At 40.5% G+C, this 22,323-nt stretch overlaps 2 non-coding genes across 2 annotated transcripts; one reads left to right on the forward strand and one right to left on the reverse strand.

The window, feature by feature from the left end:
* The first annotated feature begins 7,165 nt into the window (after window positions 1-7,165).
* Window positions 7,166-7,272, forward strand: LOC141634672 (small nucleolar RNA R71). Its single transcript, XR_012539397.1, has one exon. It is a non-coding gene; the product is annotated as a small nucleolar RNA R71 (small nucleolar RNA).
* A 14,547-nt stretch (window positions 7,273-21,819) lies between these two features.
* LOC141636800 (small nucleolar RNA R71) lies at window positions 21,820-21,926 on the reverse strand. The gene has a single exon (XR_012541385.1). It is a non-coding gene; the product is annotated as a small nucleolar RNA R71 (small nucleolar RNA).
* Between the last annotated feature and the right edge of the window lie 397 nt (window positions 21,927-22,323).

Below are 22,323 nucleotides of genomic sequence, written 5' to 3' on the forward strand. Positions count from 1 at the left end.
AAGGGAGGATAAGAAGGTTGGCCCGAGGAGGAGGACTCCCCTTGTTGAAATTGCCAAGGTGGGGGTTGGTGAGTTTGCGGCATTTGGTATTGAAGGGAGGATGGGGTGTTCACTCGACGGTCTCGTGAATAAACACGAGTAGGATTAGGGGGAGGTTGGTCGGTGGGTGCCTCCGCTTGAATTGGGAGGAGGTAATCATCTTTATCTTTCTCAATCTTAACGGCGGTGATATTTGGAAGCCGGATGGAGTTCTTGTGATTGATTTGCCAATATTCAAGGCCGTCGTCGGGGTTCTCTTTGAGCCACTCAAGCTTTGTAGTCAAGTAGTGCTTTGTCAAGTAAGTGTCCCCGGTTATCCAATTCATCGTAGAAAGGTCAACCGGACGGTCCATGTTACGGGCAATTCGGGTGATCATGCCACCCACATGTATCGGGACTTTGTGCCCCGGAGAACTTGCAATCTTGGATAGGTTAAGGGCTAGGTAGTGAGCCACATTAATTCGGAAGGGGGTGGGTTTCGTGAACAAGTAGGACCCCAATATTTCAAGCTCGTGGGTCCTAAACACCCATGGCTCATCCACCGCAAGAACGGTGCACCCCATACATCTATGCCACATCCGAATGACGGGATTGTGGCAACTTATCGCGGGCCTTTTCACCCCAACTTGATCATCAAGGCCCGAAATCGCCTTCCATACACGGGAATAGTGAAAATCAACGGGTGGGGTATGCGACGGCGCATTTTCCAGCCCAAAAATTTGAGCCAACCGACCCAAAGTGATGTTGTGTTCCCGGTTCTTGAGTCTAAAGCTAAGGGTAGCCACCATGTTTTATTGCCGGTGTTTGGTAATCTTAAGATTACTCAAAAATTCCCAAGTAATGCGAGGGTAAGTATACTCATGCATTGTAAATATCCCCCTCATACCACACCCCGTAAATAAAGCTTCCGTCTCCCTAGCAATCCCAAGGGTAGACAAAGACGGATGATGAAGAAACTTAGTAGGGGTGAGGGGACGATTTTTGAAGAGAATAAACTTACGCTTCAGAGTTGGTGTGGCAAACTCGACTGTAGGAAAGTCCGGATCGGGGTATGTATCAGTTGCCGCTTGAGCAATCAATGCCGCTTGGTCCCTTGCTATATCTGCTCTTGTTCTTCTTCCGGCCATCTTGATGATTGGAGGAGATTGGTGAAGGTTGGAGGAAGTTTGGTTGAGTTTTGATGGAGTTAGGGTTAGAAAGGGGGAAAAATAATGGAGGAGTGATGAAGGAGGAATGATGAAATGATATGGGAAAAGGGGGGTTTCGGGTGTTTTATTTTGGATCTGATGGTGCGTTTTGCCGGTTGGCGAACCGGCAGCCGGTCTGCCGGTAAAACGCAATCCCCTTTTTCAATTTTTTCGAATTTCTTCTTCTCAGATTTTTGACCTCGCTGCCGGTGGACCAACCGGCTGCCGGTCCACCGGCAAAGCACTCTTCTCAATTAATTTTCCCAAATAACATGTGTGTTATGCTGGTGAGCCGGCTGCCGGCCTACCGGCAAAACACACTCCTTACTCAAAAACCAACTTCCCAGCTTCAAGGCATGAGTGTCTTGCCGGTGAGCCGGCTGCCGGCCTACCGGCAAAACACTCCTCTTCACCAATTTTCAAATCTTTCCAGGTCATCGGTGTGTGTCTGGTGGGTGGGCTTGCCTGCCCGCTCGGCAAAACACACTCCCAAACATCGTTCTTCATTTTTTTCATCTTGCCGGGTGTGTTATGCGGTGAGCAGCCTCTTCACGCCTACCGCAAAACACACCATTACTTAAATTTTTCAACAATTATGTTTGGCCTCGCTACCGGTGGACCAACCGGCTGCCGGTCCACCGGCAAAACACAACACACAGCTATTTTTCGTTGTGTTCTTCCAATTTGCTTAATTTTTCTTCAACTCGGGATTCGAGCTTTTTCATTGACCCTGGGATTCTTGTTTTCCACACTACTCCGACGCATGATGTCGGGATTTCGGGTCAACGAAAATAATGCTTGTGTTCTTCAAAAGTGACCTCCGTCACCAATCCAAATAGAACAAATACGACTCCAAATCTCTTACTACTAGTCTAGAATGCAAACTATATACAAAGATGCATGGGTTGCCTCTCATGAAGCGCCTTTGTTTTATGTCGTAGGCTCGACGGAGTTATGAATAACAATCAATAATTTTGAAGATAGGTAGCGATGGAGCTCACATTCTTGATGATAAGGGTTCCGGCAATGTAGTGCTTGAGCCTTTGCCAGTTCACCTTGAAGGATTGATCTCCATCGGATATTTCAATGGCGCCATGTGGAAAGACTCGGACCACGGTGAAGGGTCCCTACCACATAGACTTGAGCTTCCCCGCAAACAACTTGAACCTCGAGTTAAAGAGGAGAACCAACTCTCCCTCCTTGAACTCTCTCCGAATGATGGCCTTGTCATGGAATCTTTTGGTCCTCTCCTTATACAATCTAGAGCTCTCATAAGCCTCTAGCCTAAATTCTTCAAGCTCATTGATGTCAAGTAGTCGCTTCTCTCCGGGCTCTTCAAGTCAAAGTTAAGGAGGCGGATTGCCCAATGCGCCTTGTGCTCCAACTCAACCGGCAAATGACAAGGCTTCCCGTACACCAACCGGAACGGGGAAGTTCCTATTGGTGTTTTGAAAGCGGTCCGGTAAGCCTACAATGCATCATTGAGCTTGGTTGACCAATCTTTCCTTGACCGGCTCACGGTCTTTTCAAGGATCATCTTGATCTCGCGGTTAGAGATTTCGGCTTGGCCGTTAGCTTGTGGGTGATAGGCAAGACTCCGCCTATGTTGCACCCCATGTTTCTTAAGTAGAGCATCAAGAGTCCTTTCCCGAAAATGAGTTCCACGGTCACTAATCACAATTCGTGGAACCCCAAACCGTGGGAATATGATCGTCTCCATGAGTTTGGTCACTGATTTTGCGTCACAAGTCTTTGTTGGGATTGCTTCAACCCATTTGCTCACGTAGTCCACCGCTACAAGGATATACTCATTCCCATTTGATGAGGGAAAAGGGCCTTGATAGTCAATGCCCCATACATCGAATACCTCCACTTCAAGTATGTAGTTCATTGGCATTTCATGCCTCTTTGAAATGTTACCACTTCTTTGGCATTTGTCACACCCTTTGACGTAGATGGCCACGTCATGAAATAAGGAAGGCCAAAAGAATCCACATTGGAGTATCCTTGCGGCGGTTTTTTGTGAACTACCATGCCCTCCACTTGGCATGTCATGGCAATGAGAGATTATGGGTTGGACTTCTTCATTCGGGATGCATCTTCTAATTATCCCGTCCGCACAAGACTTGTAGAGGCATGGTTCTTCCCAAAAATATTGCTTTAGATCATGAAAGAATTTCTTCCTTTTATGGGAGTCATAACCATGTGGGATGACCCCGGATACCAAGTAATTTACATAGTCCGCGTACCAAGGGACATCCATCAAAGCAAGTGCGAATAATTGATCATCCGGCAAGGAGTCATCAATTGGCAATCCATCCTTACCCTTGACATGGAGTAGCCGAGAAAGATGATCGGCTACCACATTTTCCACACCCTTCTTGTCTCTAATTTCGATATCGAACTCTTGTAGCAAAAGTATCCACCGAATCAAGCGTGGTTTTGACTCCTTCTTGATTAGCAAGTGCCTCAATGCCGTGTGATCGGTGTGTACAATTACCTTAGAGCCCACCAAGTAAGAACGAAACTTGTTCATGGCATATATGACCGCCAAAAGCTCCTTTTCGGTGGTGGTATAGTGTGATTGAGCTTCATCCAAGGTCTTGCTTGCATAATATATGGCATGAAGTTTACCATTCTTCTTTTGTCCAAGCACCGCTCCCACCGCTACATCACTAGCATCGCACATCAACTCAAAAGGTTCTCCCCAAGTGGGAGGTTGCATAATTGGAGCGGTGATGAGAGCTTCCTTCAACCTATTGAAAGCATCCAAACACTCATTAGTAAATTCAAATGGCACATCTTTTCCAAGCAACAATGTTAAAGGTCGGGCAATCAAAGAAAAATCCTTGATAAATCTCCGGTAGAAACCGGCATGCCCAAGAAAACTTCTTACTCCTTTGACATTAGTGGGAGGGGGTAAAGTTTTAATCACTTCTATCTTGGCTTGATCAACTTCCAAGCCTTTACTTGACACTACATGACCCAAAACAACCCCGGATGTCACCATGAAATGACATTTCTCCCAATTCAAGACTAGACCGCTCTCTTGACATCTTTTCAAGACCTTACCCAAATTAGCTAGACATCCATCAAATGAGGTGCCGACGATGGAGAAATCGTCCATAAACACCTCCATGATATTCTCAACATATTCGGAAAATATAGCTAGCATGCATCTTTGAAAAGTGGCCGGCGCATTGCAAAGCCCAAAGGGCATGCGCCTATAAGCAAAGGTTCCAAATGGGCACGTAAAGGTGGTCTTTTCTTGGTCATTAGGGTGAATCGGGATTTGGAAAAATCCCGAAAACCCATCAAGGTAGCAAAAATGAGAATGTTGGGCAAGTCTTTACAAGATTTGGTCAAGGAAAGGGAGGGGGAAATGGTCTTTCCTAGTTGCCTTGTTGAGGCGCCTATAGTCTATACACATTCTCCACCCGCTTGTGACTCTTGTTGGAATTAGCTCATTCTTGTCATTGGTGACTACCGTGACCCCGCCCTTCTTTGGCACAACATGCACCGGGCTCACCCATGCACTATCGGAGATAGGGTAAATTATGCTTGCATCATAGAGCTTCAACACCTCCTTCCTAACCACTTCTTTCATAGCGGGGTTAAGGCAGCGTTGAGGCTCAATGGAAGATGCATTCTCATCCTCCAAATGAATGCGATGGGTGCAAAAAGAAGGGCTAATCCCCTTAATATCATCAATTGAGTACCCAATGACATCCTTGTATTTTCTCACAACATCAAGTAACTTTTGAAGTTCGGTGTCATTGAGTGCACTATTGACAATAATAGGGTAAGTGTCATTAGGGCCAAGGAAAGCATGTTTAAGAGTAGAGGGAAGAGGTTTCAACTCCACTTGAGGAGGCGTGGATCTCTCCTCCTTTTTACCATCTCCTCTCAAGCTTTCAAATTCTTTATCCGGGTCTTCTTCAATTGTAGCTTCCATAGCTAAAGCATACTCCCGGTGTTCCTTGCAATCCTTTACCTTGCCCTCAAGGAACCCTTGCAAACCCTTGTCTTCATCAAACTTCTTCATATCAACCCATTCTTCTACCACATCAATCATATAACAAGACTTTTCTTCCGAAGGCTCTTTCATAGCCTTGTTCAATGAGAATTCAACCTTATCTTCACCCACTTGCAAAGAAAGCTTCCCGTTCTTCACATCAATCATGGCACCCCCCGTAGCAAGGCATGGGCGCCCCAATATGATGGGAATATTCGAGTCTTTGGGGATGTCCATAACATAGAAATCACATGGGAATGCAAGTTTCCCCACCTTGAGCGGGACATCCTCCACAAGACCAATTGGGTATCTTACCGACCTATCCGCAAGTTGGAGAGAAACCCTTGTTGGTGAAAGCTCATAACCTTTCAATTTCCTGAAAATTTTGAGGGGCATAAGACTAATGCTTGCCCCCAAATCACACAAGGCCCTCTCAATGTGCACGGTCCCAATCTTACAAGGTATGGAAAAACTCCTTGGGTCTTCAAGCTTTTGAGGAGCCTCATTCATGAGAATTGCACTACACTCCTTGGATAAGTTCACCGTGGTTGTCGGGCTCAAGGAGTTTTTGTTTGAGATGAGCTCCTTCAAGAACTTTCCATAGCTTGGAATCTCCTTTACGGCATCAATGAAGGGCATGGTAATGTTGATACCTTTCATCATGTCCATGAACTTCCCATACTTTTGTTCAAGTTTGGCTCTTGCCAACCTTTGTGGAAAGGGAATTGGTGGCACATAAGTTCTTATAACTTGTTGTTGAGGCTCTTCAACCACCCTAGTTGGTTCATCAATCACCCTTGGAGTTTCCACAACAACTTCCACGAGTTCATCTTCTACCCCCTTTTCTTCAATTACCTTAGGAGGTTCAACCACAACTTGAGGTTTAATGACATCACCCGGTCTACTACTCTTCCTCTTCTTGACAAATTCCCGGTCTTCCAAATCTCTACCACTCCTCAAGTAGATAGCATTCATGGTTTTCGGATTTTCCTCGGTTTTACCCGGGAATTTCCCTTGGGAGGCTTGTAGTTGGCTCATTTGGGTAGCCAATTGGGAGATTTGGTTGTCCGTCATCCGTTGAGAAGCTTGCATTTGGGTTCTAAGTTGGTTGATGGATGTGGTTGTCTCTTCTTGTTTTTGAGTGGTATGGTTGATGAATTGTGTTTGAGATGTCATCATTTGTTCCATCATGAGTTCCATGTTTGACTTTGGTTGGGTGGGTTGTTGGAATGGTTGGAAATTTTGTTGGAAAGGTTGGGTGGTTTGTTGGAAAGGTTGGGTGGTTGGTGGGTTAAGTGATTGAAATTGTTGTCTAGGTTGGAAGGTTCTTCCTTGGAAACCCGGTGGACCTTGATTGAATGTTGTGTTTTGTTTTTGAGTTTGGAAGTTTGGTTGTTGTGACTTTTGTTGGAAGGTTGGGTTTTGGACATTTTGAGAGCCATAAGAGAAGTTTGGGTGGGCTCTCAATCCGGGGTGATATTGGTTGTTGTTAAATGCTTGCTTGGCCGGACTAGACTCCCATATCCCGTTCACTTGCTCCATACAATTGCCATCTCCAACCACCAAAGGACACTCATTGGGTGGGTGTCCTTGGTCTCCACAAAGCTCACAACTATAGACTTGGTTCCTCATAGAAGAATTGCTAGATGTTTTGCTTGAGCTCATCAAGGCAACTTGTTGCTTTAGCTCTTCTATCATCTCTTTCACCTCAACATTGTTGGCCGATTCGACCGTTGACTTCCCTTTCCTCTTGTGTCTATCATTGTTCCAATGAAAGGTACGAGAAGCCATTTCTTCAATAAGCTCTATCGCCGTCTTGTGGTCTATCTTATCCAAAGCCCCGTTCCCCGAGCCGGAATCAAGGTTCATCTTCATCTCATTGTTTAACCCTTCATAGAAATTGTTGATGAGCTCATCATCCCCAATAACGTGGTGAGGACATAGCCTTTGGAGGCCCTTGTACCTCTCCCATGCTTCATAAAGGGTCTCATCTTCTTGTTGGGTGAACCCTTGGAGCTCACTCTTGATTCTTGCGGTTCGTTGGGGTGGGAAATACTTGTTTAGGAAAGCCTTAGAGACATCGTCCCAAGTCCGAAGAGAGTCGGGTTCACAACTTTTAAGCCACTCCTTGGCACTTCCCCTCAAAGAGTAAGGGAAAAGCCTAAGGCGTACGACATCCTCTGTCACTCCATTGGCCTTGAACATGTCACAACTATCCAAGAACTCGTTGAGATGCTCGTTGGGGTTTTCGGTGGCTCCCCCTCCGAATTGATTCCCTTGGACAAGTTGTAGCAAGGTGGCTTTCACATCAAAATTATTGGCTTGAATAGGTGGCTTGACAATACTCGGATTCACCACCTTTTTCGGAGCCAAGTTATCTCTCATAGGAACCGCGGCCATTGTTACTTCCGTTTCCGGTGTTGCAAAAGGATTTTCGAAAGTTTCAAAGACACGTGGTTCTTCTCGAAGGTCCTCAATAACTGAATTTTCTTGAGGAATTGGTGTTTCTACAAGCCCTCTTCTACGGAGTGAATTTAGTCTTCTCGCGGTTGCTTCGATCTCGTGGTCAATCGGGCGTATTGGTTGACCTCTTCGAGCTCTCCTAACCATGCAAAAAGTCCTACACACTCAAGAGAGGGATTAGTAACAAAAGACTTAGTCTAAACAAGAACGAAAACAATTAATATCTAGCCGAACTCCCCGGCAACGGCGCCAAAAACTTGATGGTATCAAGTTATACCTCGCAAGTGCACGATTTTATCGTTGTACACTATTAAGGGTCGATCCCACAAGGAGTTGAAAAGACTACTAATTGTTCTAATCCTATAGTTTAGCTAAGTCGACAATAAAGGGAGAAGGTTATGCTAGAACTACCAACAACAAGGTAAAACAAACTAATTAAGAAATAGGAGAAAGAGCAAGATAGAATGAAAGGTTGTAAATCAATTAGATTAAGAACCTAATACTCGGTTCTTCCCAAACAATTCGTAATTCCAAACAATCAAATCTCTAGGCTAATCACAAGGGTAGTTAGGTGAGGAGGTGACGACTCTAATTCGCCTAAGACTCCCCTCTCGGGTTCGAAATAGGACACTAGTACTACCCACCAACCCCCCTCTCGGGTTCGAAGGTCGGAATCCCTAACTCAATACCCGACTACCCCAAAAACATGCCTTTTCCCAAGGTAGTCCAATATTTGCTAAGGTCATTAAGCCCCATCAATTCCCGGGTCATCCCACTCCCTCTCTCGAGGGTCGATTTCAAACGCTAGATTAGAGGTGTCCTACCCCGGTTCTCCCTTTCGGTCTCAACCAAGGTTAACAATAGGGTCAAATCTCGGGTATCCAAATCACAACCTAACCAACTCTCGTTGGTGGTCAAGGGTCGTAAGTCAACACTACCCAAAAGTCAACCCATAAACCATGTCATTCCTCTAAACTACCCTCACCAATTTCCCCAAATAATTAGCCTTTATGAAATTCAATTAGTGAAATTACTCATGTTGGGTCAAACCGAGCCCTAGTGGAAGACTACTCACTAATCATGGTCCTAATTGCAAAATAAGCAATAAAGATGGAAACTTTGGTCATAAACATGGTGAGAAGATAAATCTTACTACTAAACATGCAACAATCCAACAATAGTTGTAAAGAAAGATGATTTAATCTAATAACAAGGTTGATTAAACTAAAAGACACAATCTTTAACCAAATCAACTCAAAGATTAAGTCTTTGAGGACAACTATCCAAGGATGAACAAATGAAGGAGAAACAAAGGAAAGAGACACAATGAAAAGATGAACAATGATGAAAACAACAACAACAAACAAACAACAACAGCAATTTTAACATAAACAATCAAACAAACTTGAAGGAAGAACAAAATGTAAATAAATGAAAATAAGGAGAGAATTAATACCAACTCAATAGCAAAAGAGGAATTTGGATAGAAATAATAAAGAAGGAAATCCTTCAATCTTCTTACAAACCCAAATTCAATCACTATTTAATTGAAGAACTTCTCTAATTAGGGAAAGATTAACAAAGAGATTAAAAAAGTTTTAAACTTGAAAGGGGAAATATTCTGGATCTAGGGTTGTGTGTACAAAAGGGTTTAAGAGGGGGTATTTATAGGCTTGTACAAGATTAGGAAGAAAAGAGGAAGAAAAGCCCAAATCCCGTCTTTCTTTGTGTTTTTTGGGCAGGTGCCATTCTTAGGTGCTTCAACCGCCAAAACCGCGCAAGGAATTAAAATATCTGGCATTTGTGTTTTGCCGGTGGGCCGGCTGCCGGCCTGCCGGTAAAACACCTTCTTCAGGACGTCTTCTTCTTCTTTGGGGTGTGTAATACCGGTTGACCCGCCTGGGGTGCTCCTACCGTCGGAGGTCAAGCTTGTTTTTCACCAAATTCTTCAATTAAATCTTCTAATTTTGTGTTCTACCGGTGGGCCGCTGCTTTGGCTGCCGGCAAAACACAAAGACTCAAATTTTTTTTTAAACTTCTTTGGTATGTCTGGGGTGTGTTCTGCCGGTGGGCCGGCTGCCGGCCTGCCGGCAAAACACACTGTTTACCATTTCTTCACCTCTTCTTCATGAAAAGGCAATGGGGTGCCTTTCTTGCCCCAATTTCTCTATACTTGGATCGTTTCCTACAAAAGGATACACAAGGTAACAAGTACGGGCATTGGGCACAAAATGCAAGGAAAAACACCCGAAACCGACTCGATACGAGTCGGTATGCATAGAAGAAAGAGGGGAATTAGAAGTAAATTAATCGTATATCAGTAAACAAAATCACAAATATATAACATCAAGTCTCCTATTCACATGTTACAAGCATAACAACATTATAAAACCTCTTCCATCATACAACATGCTTTATCAGAAATCATATTATCATGCAACAATTATTCATCTTTTTCCACCAATTATTCATGCTCTTACTCAAACTTTCAGCTATATAAACTCGTACAACACTACCAACAACATATATATATATATATATATATATATATATATATATATATATATATATATACATAACTTTATGTATTATTCAAACCAAACAAATTTTCTTTCCGTATTTCTATATTGCCATATCTTAAAACAACTTCTACACAACTATCATGCTTTCAATCAATAATGTATAACATCACCTCATTAGCATCTTTCTCTACACATTCCCCATTCTCCACATACATACATCCATTGATTCATGCCACACATTACTATATAGGTACACAATTCACAAGATAAACACATAGCGATCCCGACTCATATCCCATGGTGACCGGGTCAAAAATTGTAGGGCGAGTTCGCGACTTTAGGATGTCTCCCAAGCCTTTGCATTAGGTCCTACAACTTCTACCCCGGTTTAATTTTAATTTGACTCCCTATATTCATTAGGTTTATTAGTTACGGGTTTCAGGATCGTCGCTCTGATACCACTTTGTGACACCCCCATACTCCAAGTGCCTTACCAGGACAACTTAAGGTATGAGAACGTCAACATCTCGGTTACCCGAGGCAATGATAATCAAATGATAATGAAGAAACATAATTTAAATAACAATATAGTTTAAAGTGATTACATGTTCAACACCAAAACTGTTAAACTGAAATACAAGGTTCTCAGACGGTCTACTGATAAAACTATCAAAGCTATAAAACATCATCTGACACAGCGGAAGACTTCTAAATGCCACGTGATGACTCATCCCAGCTATCCCATACGCGTCATATCATACCTTCTCAATAACTGCTCGCCATCCCCGAATTGATTACCACAATTTTTAAAACATTTAAACGGGGTCGGTACTAATTACACAATCAAAGCCACACTAAAACAATCATATAAATAACTCACACACAATACCAGACTCCATCTCCAATCACCACATAACTGACTACACACTAAAGTGTGTAGCCCTGCCAGAGTAGCCATCGCAACAGATACTCCTCACAGCCAGTGGGGGACCGCACCCGTTCCCACCTAAGCCCCGCTCATCTCCATCGAGCGATAAACCCATGTTCATTAATGTGCACATCCCTTTTGTGGCGGGTTCCACAGAAGGCGAATGAAGGGCGTGAAGCCACTCCCGCAAGTGATTCCACTCAGCCAAGGACGCACCCCGAAGAACACAGACAGACAACATCAACAACCGTCTGAATCAATCAACAATATGAAATCACAACCGTCTGAATCAATCAACAATCACTAACTATAGCACAATCACCACACACATCATGTAACTAATACTGAGTAGGAAACCTTACCTGGAATGCAACCACCACAGACGGTCTAGCAGCTAATCAAAATCGTTCTTCAATACAATCACCTCATATCAAACATACAATCATACAATCAACATCTAATAAAACAATACTCCCAAAACCCCCAAATTACCCAATTAGGGTTTCAACTAAAATCAATGAAACAACATAAAAATTGTACTAGGTAAGTTTGGGATAATCTCTTTATTCTTTACTCTTTATTGCTTATTTCCTCACTCTTTAATCATGTTTATACTTGTTGTAATGATTGACACCATTGATAACATGTTGTTGGAGCTTGTGTCCTCCACAAATTAGTGTGATAACATTTGTAAATCTCTTACAGGTTCACAAGGGTATACTTCGTATTTTAATCAGTTGATTAACAATTACCTAATAACGGTTGGCTTGCTAGAAAGTTTGACATTATTATCGTACAGATGGCGGTGATCAACTGGTCCCTAAAGGTCACACCTATAGGATGCGTTTGAGATATGTGGTTATAGAAATATAATCACATTGATGCCTTATATGAGTAAACAGTTAGTCAATGTGTTGATGAGATAATTATTTAAGATGTGATTATAGAAATATAATCACAATGATGCCTTATATGACTAAACAGTTAGTAAATGTGTTGATGAGATAATTATTTAATGAAGATTAAATAATATTAGTTGAGACGAATTAACTGTCAATTCGTAAATTGAATATAATAAGTTATATTTAATTAAATGTATGTAATGTTTGCTTGGACGAATTAATCTGTTAATTCGTAATTAAATGTAATCGGTTATATTTAATATCAACAAGATGAATGTGTCATAGTGGTAATAGTGAGGGTACTCAAACCAAGAGGTCATGGGTTCGATCCTCACTAGATGACAATTTACACATTTTATACATTTTGGAATAACCGAAAATAAGAGAAATAACTCTCTTAATTTCGGTAAATTGGGCCAAAATTATGGAAAAGAAAACCCACCCTATTTCTCCATATACTCGGTTGTTATAAGGGGAGATGAAGGAATTTTCTTAACCTAATTCTTTTCCCAATTCTTGTCTCCTCTCATCGGAAGAACAAAAAAAAACCTAAAAATTAATCAGTGATTTTTGGATCGATTCTAGCAAAATCAAAGGGCATTTCTCATATCGTCTTGGGTGCAACTGATAGGCGAATATCAACTTTGATATTGTTTCTAGGCCGTTTTTGCTAGGACCAAAGGTTATTTCTTAATCTTTTACAATATTGTTTATGCAATTTAATTTTATGACTAGCTTTCATCATCTTATAGATTTGTTATAGTCCTTAAATTAAAGGGATGCATACAGATAAATCCCACAAGTGGTATCAGAGCCAAGGCCACGAATTTTAATTTTGATGATTTTCATAAAATTGTTGGTAAACAATAATTACGGTTTGCGGAAAAAATATATAATCGGCTGGATTTTTTTTATCCGTGGAATTTTTTTCCCTTCCATCACGTACTGTTCACGTATGAACAGTATTTTTATTAAAAAAAAAAATTCTGTTTTTTTTTCTTTTCGGTTTATCCTGAAAAACCGATTAAAGTTTTTTGCGGCTGTTTTTGTTTATGCCGATTTGAAAAGCATCCGAGAAAAGTATTTTTTTTTATGTTACTGTTCACGTCACGTTACTGTTCACAGAGGACAGTTTTAAAAAAAAATAAAAAAATTTGTCCTGTTTCGGTTTTGTACAGATAAAAACCGTGAACAATATGAGAAACGGGCTGTTTTTTCTTGTTCTTGCTTTTTTTGGCGAAAAAAAGGGCTTGTTTTTTTTTTTGGTTTAGCCGAGACATATTAAAAAAAAAGGATTTTGTTTTTGTTTGTTTTGGCCAATATTAATTATACATTACCTTTACAATGTATGATTAATTGTTGTGAAACGGTTCACAATTTTGAGATACCTAATTATTTTAAAGCAGTTTAAAATATTGATGGATTAAATTCATATTACAAGTTTAATATGAATTAAGATTGAAATTAATGTGATTAATTGAGGAATTGTCACTTAATTTGTTTTTAAATAGGTGGTTTGGAAAATTAATCTACATAATTAAAGAATTATGTCTTGCAAGTTTAATTTATTTTAGTTGATGCATTTTATTTTAGTTGAATGAATCGATTGAATGGTTTAATTTACGTTTTTTTTGCAATCGGTTGTAATTTGTAATACTTAGTGTGGCCTTAGTTAATTATGTTTTCGTAATGAAGGAAACATAATTTTTATGTAATTATGAGACCTCGAATCTCCTTTATTTTTCTTTAGTTTTGGGTTTTGAAATTAGAATGTAGTTAATAGGTTTATTATGTAAATTTTATTTATTGTATTTTTCAAAAGAAGATTAAAGATGGAGATTGGAGCTCGCTCCCGCTACATGGATCAAGATGGAACATCAAGACAAGCTTCTCGGGTCCAAGGATGGATTCCAAACTTGTATTTAAAGTTCATTTTGATAGGATAGGCCACACTAGGACTTTTATTGTTTTACGTTTTCATTCATATTGCTTTTCATTCACATGGTAGTTTATGCATCATATTCACCTAAAACCAAACCACCTACTACTAAAATGCATGAAAATTGACTCATATAGATTGTATGTTAGTTTTCATGGACATACAGATGTCACACACTTTATAAAGCCATCACCTTAGCTTATTCATTCTCGCATGCTAGATATTAGTTCACTTAAAATGAATCTAAATTAAGTTGATGGGATCTTCCTCTAAAACGGAAATTGAGATTAGTCTTTATAAGGGCAAACAACTATGAATCCCTTCTTTGCCGGTAGGCATAATATGACCCCTTCTACGTTGGGTAAGTAGTTGTGTTGACTTAGTTTACCTCAACATCATAGTCCGAAGAGTTTCTCGTGATTATGATGGACTAAAGATAGTATTTACAGAAATTTATCGACCAAGAATTCTAACGGTAGAATTAGCTAAAAGGTTAGATTATCAATTTGCAGATAATTGAGTCTTGGGATCATTTATATAATTCTTGAGGGAGGTCAATTGTATAAATGTTTTGAGTCTTCGCGTTATGACAGTAGTTCATTAGACTTAAAAATCATAAACGATGCACATGTTTTTTGTTTTTTTTTTATTCTTCTTCTCGCAGTGTAGAACACGTTTATATTGATAATACTGTTACAACAAAATGTCTGGAAATAATGCAATTCAAATGCCTAGTGCCACACTTGGAGGCGAGTCCTGGCTGAAAATATTCATGTACCAAATGAATCAGTTCACACCTCTGAAAAACGACGGGTCCAACTTTGCGGACTGGGAGGCACTACGGAATGCTGCCATTGCTGACGGTAAGCTCAAGTACTTAACTGAGCGAATACCAGTAAACCCAAGCCCCAATGCAGGAGTCAACGAGTCACTCGCTTGTAGTGACTTCGTTATGGAAGGGGGTGCGATAAAGAACGTACTCATCTTTGCAATGGAAACACATTTGCAGAGACGCTTCATTGCCCAAGGTGCGAACAAGATTTTCACCACGCTCACTAACGAGTTCTCAAAAGCACCGAGAATCGTTACCTATGAGCATACCTGTCGCTTCTTTGATGTGAAACTCCAGAAGGGCCAACAGGTTAGCCCACACATTCTTCACATGATTGAGAATGTCGAGAAGCTGGAGGCACTTGATTGCAAAATCAGTGAGAGCATTGTCATTGACCGAATGCTTCATTCTCTTCGTGATGGTTTTGCCCTTTTCCGGGCGAACTACTACATGAATGACTTGAAATAGAGTTCTCATGAGCTACACTCCCTTCTCGTACAGACCGAGAAGGATATGAAATTGAGTGGGAGCATGAAGCAGGATGTTCTTACGATTTCCAACAAGGGTAAAGGTAAGGGCAAGGCTCATGGCGACCTAGCTGTAGGTAAGCCAAAGCTTAAAAAGCCAGGAAACGGTAAGAGTGCGCCTGGTGAGACTAGTGGCTCACAGGGCAAGGCAAAGAGCAAGGGCGGTGACATTGAGTGCCACCATTGTCACAAGACTGGACATTGGAGGAGGAACTGTCCCGTGTACCGTGAGGACATCAAAGCAGGCCTCGTCGTTCCTGTTGGTATGTCATCTTATATTCATATGATTGAGATTAACCATGCAAGTTTCGGAACTTGGGTACTTGGTATTGGTTGTGGTTCTCATCTGTGTAATCATATGCAGGGCCTAAAGAACATCATACCTCTCGAAAAAGGTGATGTGGACCTGCGAGTCGGGAATGGAGCACGAGTTGCTGCTGTCTCGAAGGGAACATATGTAATCCAACTCCCTAGTGGTTTTGAGTTATTTTTAAATACTTGTTACTATGTACCCAGTTTGTCTAAGAACATTATTTCTGTTTCCGTACTTGCTTAAGACGGTTTTGCATTTTCAATAAAGGATAATAGCTGTATTTTCTCTTTCAATGAAATGGTTTATGGCAAAGCAGTTTCCATGAATGGAATTTATATCTTAGATCAAACCACGGAAGTATTACACATGAATAATAAGAAGTTAAAGGTTGGTGACAAAGATCAAACCTATCTATGGCATTGTCGAATGGGACACATAAATGAGAAACGCGTGAAGAAACTCGTCGATTATGGGACTATTCCCGCATTCGATTTTTCTACATATGGCACGTGTGAATCATGTCTCATTGGCAAGATGACTCAAATTTCCTTCAAAGGTGTTGGAATGCGCGCTAGTGACCTATTAGGACTCATAAATACTGATGTTTGTTGACCTATGTCAATTACCGCTAGAGATGGCTATAGATATTTTATCACTTTCACGGACGATTTAAGTAGATACGGATATGTCTACTTAATGAAGCATAAAAGTGAGTCCTTTGAGAAATTCAAGGAATACCAGAACAGGGTACAAAACCAACTGGGTAGAAAGGTTAAAGCACTCCGTTCAGATCGGGGTGGCGAATATCTTTCAAATGAGTTTGTTCAACACCTGAAAGACTGTGGAATCGTTTTGCAGTTAACTCCACCTGGAACACCTCAATTGAATGGTGTGTCCAAATGGAGAAATCGAACCTTACTTGATATGGTTCGATCCATGATGAGTCACACGGTAGTGCCTGATTCATTATGGGGTTTTGCTCTTTTGTCAGCTGCTCTTATACTTAACCGAATTCCGACTAAAGCTGTCGACAAGACTCCATATGAAATGTGGAAGGGAACGTTCCCTAACTTGTCCTTTATTCGGGTTTGGGGCTGCGAGGCTTATGTCAAGTTGAGACACGAGGATAAGCTCGGCCCGCGATCGGTCAAGACATACTTTATAGGTTATCCAAATAGAAAATTTGGTCATTACTTCTATTCGCCTACCGAACATCGAGTTTTTGTTGCGGCTAGTGCGACGTTCTTAGAGAAAGAATTTCTCGAGAACAAGACGAGTAATAGAACCTTCGAGCTGTCGGAGATTCCAAAACCAACAACCGAGGAACAGATGGAGGAAGTTGTTCCTCCAACTGATGATATGGTTAATATTCCTGAGGAACCTAGGAGGTCGGGTTGAGTATCTCATCCTCCGGACAGATACATTGGTATGGTCGAGGAGAATGACGTTTTACTCCAACAGAGTAATGAACCCGCTACCTATAAAGGTGCTATGGCCTGTTCCGACTCAAAGCTATGGTTCGAAGCCATGCAATCTGAATTGGACTCCATGTATGAAAATGACGTATGGGATCTAGTTGATTTACCTAATAAGGTAAAACCTCTACAGTGCAAGTGGCTTTACAAAATAAAGCGTTTTGTAGACGCGCAACCAGATACCTATAAGGCACGACTAGTGGCAAAAGGTTTCACTCAAGTGCACGGATTGCATTATGATGAGATTTTTGCACCTGTAGTCATGCTACGTTCCATTCGGATAATCTTAGCGATTGCCGCTTTTCATGATTATGAAATTTGGTAAATGGATGTGAAAACCGCCTTCTTAAACGGTTATTTGGAGGAAGAGTTGTACATGGTGCAACCCGAAGGTTTCATAGTTCCTGAATATCCTAAGAAAGTATGCAAGCTTAAGCGTTCCATTTATGGACTTAAGCAAGCTTCTCGGAGTTGGAATCATCATTTCGACCAGGTGATAAAAGAGTATGGTTTCACTTGATCGGTCAAAGAACCATGCTTATATATCAAGTCGAGTGGGAGAAAGATTGTATTCTTGATATTGTATGTCGATGACATACTCCTGATTAGGAATGGCATTCCTCTCCTATCTTCGGTTAAAGAATGGTTGAAGAACCATTTCCAGATGCAATATTTGGGTGAGGCACAACGCATTTTAGGAATTCGTATCTACCGAGATAGATCATGACGGACGTTATCACTTAGTCAGGAGTCTTATTTGGATAAGATTATTGAGAAGTTCAGCATGACCAACTCCAAGAAAGGGAACCTTCCCATGACGACTGGGATGCAGTTGAGCAAGTCTCAGTCACCCACGACGCCTGTAGGGATTGAGCGCATGAGTCGTTTTCCTTATGCATCTACAATAGGATCGATCATGTATGCCATGATATGCACACGTCAAGACGTGGCATATGCATTTAGTATGACGAGTCGGTACCAAAAGACTCCAGGTGAAACACACTGGATAGCTGTTAAAAACATCCTCAAGTACCTATGGAGGACTAAGGATTGGGTATTGACTTATGGAGGCGATACTAAGCTATTCGCAATCGGTTACGCAGATGTTAGCTTCCAAACGGATCGAGATGACCCTAAATCTCAGTCCGGGTTCGTCTTCACTCTTAATGGTGCTGCGGTCAGCTGGAAGAGTTCCAAACAGAGTGTTGTAGCAGATTCTACTACTGAATCCGAGTACTATGCCGCTTCGGAGGCAGCAAAGGAAGCGATATGGATGCGTCAATTCTTACAAGGACTTACGGTAATTCCTAGTTCGAATGACCCGATCACCATCTATTGTGACAATAGAGGTGCCATCTTCCAGGCTAAGGAGCCAAAGTCTAGCAACAAATCTAGACATGTACATCGGAAAGCTCACCTGATCCGTGATTACGTGGAGCAAGAGGAGATAGTGATAGACAAGATTGCGACGGATGCTAACATCACGGATCCTCTCACTAAACCGTTGAATTATGATAATCATGTAGGGCACGTTATTTCCATGGGAATTAAACGTGTTCCTGAGTTGTAGTACTTGATTATGGATTTGATACATTATCTTTTTCATATACTATTTATAACTTCATCGTTTTATTATAATATTTTGTTTTTCATATGGATTGTACTGACAACATTGAACTCCACAAAGTGAACTGAATTACATTATATTTGTTTGGTCCGTAATCGCCCATGTGAGCTGATAACTCCGGCTATTATATTGTGCAGTCGATTGATGGTGGGTTCAACGAGCCATAAGTCAAACTGTTGACTGATCGATCACAAATACGAGATTATAACGATACCTCGTAGGACAAATTTTTGTGACAACGTAATGGAGTCCTAAATGTTTAAAAACATTCGGTGCCAGGTCGTGGATAGGACATCCATTGGATTCCTGGAGTCGATTCTTTTGACTATCGACTGTCTCTTGAGATTAAGGCAGTTTTTAGGTGACTTTGGTTTCTTTCTCACGGTCTGTCGTAACTGGAGGCTAAGTAGATTTTTTCTGGGTCATTTCATACTGTGCTTACATCTGCAGGATTCGAGTTGAGGAAAATATACAACCCTTATCAGGTATAGTTATTTCTCAGGGCCACTCGAGGATTTGTAACTGAAATGCATGGCCATGCTCGAATGTTGATTCGTTTATCAGTTAAGTTACTCTCTAGTCGGGGAAACCACTCTTGATGATGATCGCTTGTAAAATACGACCTTTGTGGATACGGATTTGCAAATTGTTTTACATTGAGTGGGAGAAATTTTAGGATATGAGAATCGGTTATGGCACATACACTTGTGAGGACAAGTGGGAGTTTGTTGGAGCTTGTGTCCTACACAAATTAGTGTGATAACATTTGTAAATATCTTACAGGTTCACAAGGGTATACTTCGTATTTTAGTCAGTTGATTAACGATTACCTAATAACGGTTGGCTTGCTAGAAAGTTTGACGTTATTATCATACAGATGGCGGTGATCAACTGGTCCCTAAAGGTCACACCTATAGGATGTGTTTGAGAGACGTGGTTATAGAAATATAATCACGTTGATGCCTTATATGAATAAACAGTTAGTCAATGTCTTGATGAGATAATTATTTAATGAAGATTAAATAATATTAGTTGAGACGAATTAATTGTCAATTCGTAAATTGAATATAATAAGTTATATTTAATTAAATGTATGTAATGTTAGCTTGGACGAATTAATCTATTAATTCGTAATTAAATGTAATCGGTTATATTTAATATGAACAAGATGAATGTGTCATAGTGGTAATAGTAAGGGTACTCAAACCAAGAGGTCATGGGTTCGATCCTCACCAGATGACAATTTACACATTTTATACATTTTGGAATAACCGAAAATAAGAGAAATAACTCTCTTAATTTCGGTAAATTGGGCCAAAATTATGGAAAAGAAAACCCACCCTATTTCTCCATATACTCGGTTGTTATAAGGGGAGATGAGGGAATTTTCTTAACCTAATTCTTTTCCCAATTCTTGCCTCCTCTCATCGGAAGAACACAAAAAAACCTAAAAATTAATCAGTGATTTTTGGATCGATTCTAGCAAAATCAAAGGGCATTTCTCATATCGTCTTGGGTGCAAATGATAGGCGAATATCAACTTTGATATTGTTCTTAGGCCGTTTTTGCTAGGACCAAAGGTTATTTCTTAATCTTTTACAATATTATTTATGCAATTTAATTTTATGACTAGCTTTCATCATCTTATAGATTCGTTATAGTCCTTAAATTAAAGGGATGCATACAGATAAATCCCACACATGTCTTCCATGATAATGAGTGAGTAGTTACTTAACTAGAATTAGTGGGGGGATTAGGGAAGTCAATAATGGAATAGATTTATGGTTAATCTAATATGTTATATTGTGATTGCTTGGTTGTTGTAATGTCAACCTATGCAGATATTATGTTTGATGAAATGCTAGAATATGAAACCTTGCATTTTTTAACCATCTCTTATCTTTTCAATGAAGCTTGTAAGACATAAGTTAACTCAAGCCTTGTTAGACCATGCATAGAGTTGAATAGGAAGAGACTAAGTCGACTTGTAGGTGTTGTAAATTCTTGATCGACTCGGCTCGAGGACCTAAATCTACCTAGGATTTGTAAGATATTTCCATAACTTGATTCCATTAAAACAATATGTTGCTTGCATCTATTTGAGAACATGTTTGTATGATCTATTACCATGAATCCCCTATGATCCCATGACATCCTAGTACTTTAATTAATTGTTTTCATTATTTGATTTATTGGTTGCTTTACTCTATTGCTTTCATTAGTTTAGACTCATCCCGTGAATCGACCTCGACTTAACCACTAGTTAGTTGTTTGTTGAGAAATATAAATGTGTTTGATTGGGCATGTGATGACCGTGTGAAACATTAAAATGGCGCCGTTGCCGGGGACGGTGATCAATTGATTTAATTTTCGTTAATTGTTCTTAGTTGTGTTTTTTCTTCACCTTGGGGAAGTCAATCTCCTCAAAGTGGTTCTAATTGTTTTCGAGTTGTTTGATATTTTGCATGACTAGGAGATCACAAGGTAATTTTTTACCTATTGATTTCGAGATTGAAAGGACCTTAACCAACAATAGAAGAGTTGCTAGAGGTACTTCAAGAGTTGTAGGTATTAGAGAGATTGTGGACATTCAACCAAATAACATTGAGTTTGTCAACCCTTTTACAAGAGAAGGAGAGGATAACCTAATTCAAAACGCACCACAAAATCAACCCACAATGCCTAAATTTTCATCACATTCCGTACCAACCGAGGAGAACCTGCCAAACGGTACTCCTACACCCCCACATTTAACAGGTAATTTCATTGCCAAATGTGCATTTATACAATTAGTTGAGAGAAGTCAATTTGGAGGGATGTTTAGTGAAGATCCTCACTTACATATGGAGACTTTTTGTGATTATTGTGATGCAATTTCTCAAACCGGAGTTACTCAAGACAAAATCCGATGGATATTGTTTCCTTTTTCTTTGATCGGTACCACAAAGAAATGGTTGAAGAGCCTAGACAAGGCTACCCTTGGTATTGATTCATGGAAGAAGTTAGCACTTGCCTTCTACAAGAAATTCTATCTTCCGGAGAAGACAAATATGTTGATAGCCGAAATCACCGGGTTCAAGCAAAGGGATTAGGAATCATTATATGAAGCATGAGAGAGATTTAAGGACACTTGTCGTACTTGTCCACACCATGGACTTAGTGAGTGGTTCCTTGCGCAACAATTTTGGAACGACCTATATGAAGACTTACGCAAAATTCTAAATTGTGATCCAATGGGAGGTTTACCGAAGTTGATGACAATCAAACATAGGCCAAAATCGAAGAGATGGCGGTTCATAATTCCCAATATAGTAGGCCTCGAAAGGCCACAAGAGGAGGAAAGCATGAGGTAGAGCCCATTACTCAATTGGGTGCTCAACTAAGTGTTCAAATGGACACCATCAATTTGAAGTTTGAGAAGGCCATGACTAAGCTTGATAAAGCTTCTAAATCACCCAAACAACATGTTAATGCTATGGTGGCATCATCCTCAATTCCAAGTGGAGTATGTGAAAGTTGTGGAACCATGGGACATGATCAAAACGAATGTAGGG

Source organism: Silene latifolia, chromosome Y (assembly GCF_048544455.1).
Source record: "Silene latifolia isolate original U9 population chromosome Y, ASM4854445v1, whole genome shotgun sequence".
NCBI classification, from domain to species: domain Eukaryota; kingdom Viridiplantae; phylum Streptophyta; class Magnoliopsida; order Caryophyllales; family Caryophyllaceae; genus Silene; species Silene latifolia.